This window comes from Mustela lutreola, chromosome 3 (genome assembly GCF_030435805.1).
Source record: "Mustela lutreola isolate mMusLut2 chromosome 3, mMusLut2.pri, whole genome shotgun sequence".
Lineage (NCBI taxonomy): Eukaryota > Metazoa > Chordata > Mammalia > Carnivora > Mustelidae > Mustela > Mustela lutreola.
In genome coordinates, this window is record NC_081292.1 from 163,621,545 (window position 1) to 163,629,876 (window position 8,332).

The 8,332-nt window shown below is 52.9% G+C and overlaps 1 pseudogene; it reads right to left on the minus strand.

The window, feature by feature from the left end:
* Positions 1-4,761: 4,761 nt before the first annotated feature.
* LOC131827953 (histo-blood group ABO system transferase-like) lies at positions 4,762-5,660 on the minus strand (annotated as a pseudogene).
* Positions 5,661-8,332: the final 2,672 nt, after the last annotated feature.

Genomic DNA, 8,332 nt, shown 5'->3' on the forward strand with positions numbered 1-8,332 from the left:
AGACCCCTGGTCCTCTGGGACAAAGGACCTGTCCCCAGAGCCTGACCCCATACAGGACACAGTTGGTTCCTCCTGTGGCCCTCAAAGAAACCAGGGAAATGCAGAAAGCTGGAAGACACACCACAACGGGCAAAAACATTGCTCACAACCCAAGGCCTGAGAAAGGTTTCCCATGGTTCTGCTCCAAACCATGCTCCAAGTCACCAGGTTCCACAGGGACAGAGCCCAAATTCATGCAAGTCCAAGGAGAAGGATAGGCACGCAGAGAGTATGTGTCAGAGATGCAGGAACTCCTGGAGAAGGAATCTGGAAACCCTATGGAGGCACCCTCACACTGGCAGGTATCTGGTCTGGGGACCAGCAGCCCTGGGAAGAACGTACAGAAGCAGAAGTTCCCTGCAGGTCCCTGGAGAGAAGGGAGAACAGTGAGCAGCACCCAACCCAGACTGCAGGAACACCCGTCACCTAGCAGTGCATGTCCTCGGACACACCCCCGGAAACTCTGGCTCAGTTTTTCACAGATGTATTTTCGGGAGTGTTCAGCATAGCGGTGGTGGTGGAGAGAGCAGAAAATGGAACATTAATGCCCAAGGAGATGGGTGGGATCCATAGTCCCAGTCCTCATGATAGAATGTCCTGTGGCTATCACAATGTCGTCTGGCGCACAGGATCTGGGATGCCCTTCCTGAGACCCACTTTGCCACCCTGCTCCTAGGAACACTCAGAATTGTTTGAGGGGGAGGTCAAAAGGATCCAGGGTGACAGAGGGCCAAGGAGAAGGAAGGTCAGCACTGGGAGGACAGCTGGACATGCCCTGAGCCACCATCCAGGGCCTGGGCTGTGATGTCCTTGGACCTCACCCCAAATAATGGCTCCTGATGTATGGACCAGCTTCTGTGGCTTCACTCCCTTCCTCCCCACCGCTTCCCCTCGACCCCTCCCTCCCCTCCCCAGCTCCATCCTCCTCCCTCCCTCCCATCCCCCTCTTTCCTTCCCCTCACTAGCTCCCTCCTATCCTCCCCTCTCATCCTCCCTCCCACCCTCCCTCCCCTCCTTCTGCCTTTCCTCCCTCCCCCTCCCTCACTCTCATCCTTCCTCCTTACTCTCATCCTCCCTTCCTCCCCATACCCCTCCCAGCATCCTTCTCTCCCATCCTCCCTTCCCTCCCCCCTCTCTCCTCTCCCTCTCTCCCATCCTCCTTCCCTCCCATCCTCCCTCATGCCCTCCCTCATCCAGCAGAGTATCTGGGGTCCCTGCTCTGTACTGAGCACTGGGGCTTCATCCGTGAACACCCTCCAACCTGTGCGGTCATGTCCACTGTGGGAGGTAACAGTGGGGTAGTCCTCAGGGCTAGCAGTGATGATGAGCTCTGGGATCTGCTCCTGAAAACACAGGCCAGTTGCACAAAGAAAAGAATGGAGAGACCCATGCTTAGCACTTTCTCTACAAACACCTAGTCCTGAAAAGTCAGAAAGAGTAAGTATATCCTAGACTTCATGCAATATGTGTTCTTTTTTTTTTTTTTAAGATTTTATTTATTTACTTGATAGACAGAAATCATAAGCAGGCAGAGAGGCAGGCGGGGGGGGCAGGAGGGGGGTGGCGTGGAAGAAGACTTCCTGCTGAACGGACAGCCTGATGCAGGGCTCAATCCCAGGACCCTGAGATCATGACCTGAGCTGAAGGCAGAGGCTTAACGCACTGAGCCACCCAGGTGCACTCATGCAATGTGTGTTCTAATGGCCCATACGCACTGGTTCCTAGTACCAACAAAGAGTAAATCATCCAGTGTTGACTGGAGCTTTGTGACACAACTTTTCTGACTAAATGATAGCATTTCAGCCAACATCAAGGGCCTCTGAGTTTTCCCAAGGGTCTCTGTGATCCTCTAACTCTTTCATCCACCTTCTCAGGAAGTTCTGTCCTGTCATCTTTCTTGTCTCCTGCCTCTTCTGGGATCCTTCTGTGGCCTCCCTCACACCCGCCATGGCCTCCCTCTTCCCCCACCCCGGACACTCCATGTCCCTTGGCCTGGTGCCTGCATCCTGTGCTGGGTGCTGTAAGCCCAGTGCTTTGTGCAAGGTCTGTGTGCTCCCTCTGGGGTCACAAGGCATCTCCCTTGCAGTGGCCTGCATCTTCCTGCACTGGGTCTCCTCAGACAAGTCTGTGCCCATGTCATAGGCATGGAAGCGCAAGTCCAGAAGGTCCAGATGACCTGCTCCCAGTCCCGGCATGTGGAACCTGGGCCAAGGATGGTCCTTGAGCAGAGGAGGACTTGGGCCCAGAAAGACTGAGGGAGGACATGGCACAGCAAGCCCACAGGAGGAGAGTGAGCACCGGGTCTTATGCTCAAGCCTGCTGGGAGACCACATTCCAGCTGCACCAGCTTTGTCCCCAGGGCTGGAGACTGTCAGCGTATCCACCCTTCCAGGGCTGGTAGTGACTGGCAGGGGAGAGGCACAGCTAGTGCAGGAGAGGCCCTCCACAGAGAGGAGAGGGCAGGCACTCCCCCAGCAGCAGGTGCACTGGAGCAAGCTGAGGGGGCATCAGGGGACAGTAGTGTCTGCAGCTGGGGTCTCCACATAGGCCCCCTCCTCAGGCTCAGCACTAGCTTGTATAGATGGCCTTTGTCTCCCAAATACAAAGTCTGGCCAAGAACCTCCCCTCAAGCCCCTACTCCCAATCTTTTGTGCTTAGCTCAAGTGACAAGAAAGGACCAATAGCTTAGGTGGTTGTTGGGTGCACAGAGACATGTGTTTTTCTTGCAAATGCTGTAACATTGCTGGCATTTTAGGGATCTCAGGGTTCTGATCCAAAAATGGTAGGATGCCAGGGACCGCAGACAGCTTTCTGGAAACCTGTCTCTGTGCCTTGCAGCCCTTCCATCCCACCAGCTCTGCTCAGAATCCCTACAGGTCACAGATCCACAGTCTTGGGTCCTCAGACGGCCCATACGATGTGCCTTCAAAAAGCAAACCAGGTGGGGCAGCAGGACACACCAAGGATTCAAGCAATTCCCCCTCCCAGAATGTGAGGGTACCACTGGATGAGCTGTCTGAAAACAGCCAGGTTAAGATTCCAGGAAGACACCAGAAGCACAGGAGTAATTGAGGAGCATCTGAAGGTCAGGTAGGGACAGTCAGATCTTCCAGGCCCTTCTTCCCTAAAGTTCCTCATCACTCAGCCTTTCTTCCAGTGATTCTGCTTGGTTTCTATTTGCCTTAACTGGTATCCATTGCCCTAGGCAGCAGAGACTCACATATGCCTTTAAATGCTTTGGTCATTGAATGCTCTGCAGTAGCCACCTCACTACTGGTAACAAGTACTGATTTGGTAACAAGCAAGAAGTCACAAGGACTCCAAGGATAGGGACTTGGCATTTTCCTCACCTGAGATGGGGACACTTGTGGGAGGAGTGGGTGGCTAGCTGGTGGGGGGTCCAGGCACTTGACACGGACAGATGGGGTAGGTGAGGCCCAACACCCCCGGGGTATGTTCCTGGCATCTGGAACTGAACAAGTCTTCAAAGCTGCAGAGTGGTTGGGATCATCTTCAGGCTGAGGAGGAAGATGAGAGGGGCAGAGGGGACCGAGGAGGCTCAGCTTAGACAGGAGAACAGTGAGCCAATCCTTTGGGGGGAAAAGTGGGTCAGTTACAGGCTCATGGGGACATACCTTAAGGCCACTGTGCTATGTGAAATAAGCCAGTTCCTAAAGAACTGATACTGGAGGACCCTACTTGTGAGGGACAGAGAACACTCTGATTCACAGAGGTGGAAGGAGCTGCTGGGTGCCAGGACTGGGGAGAATGAGGGGTTAGGGTCTCATGGGTAGAAGTTCAGTTTGGGATGATGAAGAGGTTGTGGTGATGGATGGAGGTAACAGGTGCAGAAAAGTGAATTTACTGCCACTGAATTTACACTTCAACTTGCTTCAAAGTACCAGTTGTATGTCTAGTATACCACAATCGGAAAGTAGAGTCAAGAGGTCAGGGACATTGTGAGGCCGGAGAGGGCCCTGGAGCAGGGATCCTGTATCTTAGTTCTCTATCTCATATTCTGCCTCTTGATGGGTGACTGAGCTCACAGCAGGCATTCAGTGAATGCTTGCTAAGACACAGTGCAGGCAGATGAGGTCACAAGTGCAAACCCACCAGTGGTCACTGAGGAATCCCAGCAGGATGCGCATCCAGACGGAGCCAGTGCTCACATCTCACAAACACCAGCACAGAAATAGCCATATTAAAACCAAAGCAGGAACTGTATATGACCCAGAGGGCTCCATGCTCCTGGAAGCCGAGCTAGCGGCCACAGCCAAGGCCTCTGGCAGTCAGGGGACTGGGGGTCTGACAGGTGGCTCAGCACACTCCTGACCCTAAAGGCCCATGGCTGCAGTGAGGTGCAGGGATTGGGAGGGAAGACCGAGTCAGGGCCCATCCCAGCCTCACCAAGCTTTGTCTATTTAGAAACAGGGAGATAAACTTTTTCCTCAACTGTTCTTTTTAAAGATGATTGCTCAGCATTGACACAGAAAAACAGCTGACATAAAACTGGAGCCTTTCACAGCTGCAAATGACCCAGAAGTTATCAAAATGTAGGGACCACAGAAAGAGTACCTTGTGCCCCCAGGCAGGCCTCCTGTGTGTGGGTGTGGCTGGGGGCCCTGGACATCAGGGCTTTACAGTCTCCTCAAGAGGACAGAAGAAGGAACCTGCTCTGATGGCTCCACTGGTAGCACACCCTCATGGAAACAGGGCAGTCCCTCACATGTTCCTGGTGTCCTGGTGATTCTTGGGCATAGCCACAAATCTCAGCTTCTTCATGACAGGGGTGGGGTGGGGGTTGTGGGTAGCCCAGCCCCTGCAGGTCCCACAGGTCCTCTAGTAATAACATCTTGGCAAGGTTGTGGTCCAGCACGTACCTGTTCAGATGGCTCTCATTGTGCCACACGGCCTCCATCCCATTGGCCAGGTCAACCCCCATTGCATGGTGACAGGCCAGGGTCAGTCAGTGAACCTTCAGCACTAATACCCAAAAAAAGGCCCCCATGTAGTAAATGTTGCCCTGATTCCTGGGGGTGAGGGCCTGGGACTGTGGTTGGCACTTGTAGCTGAAGTCCTCACAGGCCACCTGGTAGAAACTGGGGTACAGGGTGCCAAAGAGGGGTACAGGATTTCCATACCCATGTGGTCATGGAACTTCAGGTCTACCTCTGCATACCAAGTTTTCCACCTTGCAGAGGAAGTATTGCTTGCAAAAGCAGCTGACCATTGCCATGTGTTGCATGGATACATCCTGCCAGTGTGGGGCACTGAGGATCTCAAGGGCAACAACTTCTGGCCCTTCCAGAGGTACATGGGAGGGTACATGGAGCCCAGCAGGTGGCTGGTCTGTGAAGACATAGTAGGAGACCTTGTGTCCCACCAGAAGGACAACCACCCTCCGGCCCTCCCAGAGGGGTACATGGGGCCTGGCAGCCAGCTGGTCAGTGAAGGTGTAGTAGGTAGTCCTGTGTCCACCATGAGGATCACCACCCTCCAGCCCTCCCAGAGGGGCACACGGGCCTGGCAGCCAGTTGGTCAGTGAAGATGCAGCAGGTGACTCTGTGTCCCATCATGAACGGCTTCTCTGCCGTCTGCAGGAACAGCTCCAGGAAGACCATGTAGCTACAGGGACAGGGGTCAGGGTGTGAGGAGGGTCACTGCCAGAGGCTGGCAGCAGGACCCCAGAGCTGGGGGCTGTGAACGTGTGCACCTTCTTCAGTGGGGCAGGCTCTAGGCTGCTTTAAGCAACAGCCACTCTCCCAGCCTGTCCTGAGCAAGTCTGCCCATGGGTCCTCCCTACCTTCGACTCCCAGAGATGGGGGCAATCAGCATCCCATCTTACAAAGGGGAGCCTAAGGCTTAGAAGGTTGCAAGCCCATGCAGCCCCATATAGGCTCCAGCATGCTTGAGCCAGAAACACTCCCCCTGTGCTGAGTTCCAGAGCAAACCCACAGGTCCTGTTCCTACCTGCCAGGAGTTGAACACCTTGGGGGCACAGCCCTTGTTTCTGTGCCTGACAGACTGGGTAGAACCAGTAGGGCCAACTACCTGCCCCACTTTGCTTTGAATGGGCTGTTGCTGACCCCACAGAGCCTTCTCTACCTCCCGTAGGGTCTTCCCTTAAAGGTTACAGGGCATCCTGCTAACAAGGTCCTCAGTGAACCACCGGTATTCCTAGGAGGGGTCACCCTCAGACTTCCCCAGATCATGTCCGGCCCGGGGGCAGGGAAGGGGAAAGAGGACCCCTGGAAGAAGAGGGGGCTTGCTTAGGCCCCAGCCTTGAATCCAAGGGGATAAGCCTCTGGGTTCAGGCCTACATCTCCCCAGTCTCAAGAAGTTAGGGGTCTTGTCCAATTACCTCACATGGCTGGTCTCCCTCTGAGGTGACTACCTGCTCCCTACCATAGGGAAAGAAGCTCCCCCATCATCAGGTAAGTGTGCTGAGTCCCTCTGAAAGTGGCTTTTTGTGCAGACACTAAATCTATGCCTGCTTTGTCACTGACAGGTTAGTAAATCACTCACACAGAGAAGGTGGGCACTACATTTAAGTAGGGTACAAGCACATGCACAACCAGCAGGCATAAGTCAGGTCATTAGGGGGCAAATGGAGGCCCAGCCAGTGGGGAAACAAGCCAGACATAAAGAAGGGGGAGTGAAGAGTGATCCTGGCAGAGGGCACAGTAAATATAAAGACTTGGCATCAAGCTTGAGGCACACATGGGACAACCACACTGCTGGGTGGACTACATAGGGGCAGGCCACAGTGGGAAAGGTAAGGCTGGAGAGGATGGGCAGGAGGGAGCAGACCACAGGGAGACCAAAGTTTATGTTCTGAAAATATCACTCTGGTTACTGGTGGAGAATGGGCTCTGTGCAGCAGAGGTCAGGGAGACCCTAACCCTAACCTCTAACCTAATCCTAACCTCCTCCTAACCACGAATACCAACCCCAATGAAATCGTCACAAAATCAGCAAAATACATTCCTATACCTTCCTTAAAATATGTGTAAGAAGACTGATCAGAAAAATTGCAAAACGAAGAGCTCTTAAATACATTGTGCACCATAAGCACGTTTCTCTTCACAAACACCTCAAACACTGTTCAATAGAGTGAAACTAAGGAATGTTATCATCCACCACAATAAATTTTCAAGTAAAAACAAATAGTCATATTATGCAGAAGAGGTTCTAACCAAAACCCAATGTCCGTTGCTAATATAAACACTCATGAAAGCAGGAATAAGGGGTAATTTTTTTAATCTCTGGCAAACACCATGCTCAAGTCTGAAGATTGCCAGCTCTACTCTGAAATCAGGAAAAGGACAGGATGCTGATTTTCACAGAAGGACAGACACTGTATGATTTCACTTGTATGAGGTGTCCAAAGACACAAGCTTGGATGTGGCTACAGGGGCCAAGAGGAAGGGGAAAGGGGGAGCTAGTGTTTCATGCATATACCGTCTCCCTCGGAAAGAACGAAAAAGGTCTGAGAATGATGTACAGTCATGGGAACTTAGCTAAGGCTGGAGAATTGTGTACCTGAAATATTTGGAATGGTCAATGTTATTGTGTTTAGTCACCATGAAAAAATGAAAGGCTGTTACCTGTCACAGCATGGTCACTGAAAACAGCCCAAGTGACAAATCATATGGAAATACGACGGGAGCCCTCTGTGCTCCTTAAATCCATAAGCATTGTGCAAATAAGGGAAAGTCTTGGGAGCAGTTCCAGAAAAAGAAAACTGGACCAGAATGGAGAAGACATCTCAGACAGTGTGGCAGGGGGCGACAGCTGAAGTGGGCCTGTGGTCTGGCTTCAAATGTGGAAGCCATCATAATTTCCTCACTTGGGGTTATGTGGTGGTTCCGCCAGACAGTGTCCCTGTTTGGGGTGAAACACACTGAAGTAGCCTGTGTGAAGTGGCAAACGTGGTAAGGAAGTGACAGCTGGGGGGTCTGCGTGTGGAGATAAAGCGCATTTCTGCTTCTGTGACAAGTTACTGCAGATCTGAAATCACCGCAGAGGCAATGGCTCTTCAAACGAACATGCGGGCAGCACGTCCAGAAGCAGAGAAGATGTCAGACTTTGGAATGGAGGTGGAGCCCTCCCGGATCCAGGTCACCCACCGTGGACAGGCCACTCGCCCTTGCAGGAGGTCCCACGTTAGCAGGAGACTCATGGGAGGATTAATCGGCCTCGCCTCGGGCGCAGCAGAAGCAGTGGGATTCGGAATCCCAGGTTCCCACAGTGCCCCCGAAAACCTGGTTAGAACTGTGAGGAAGCAGGACAG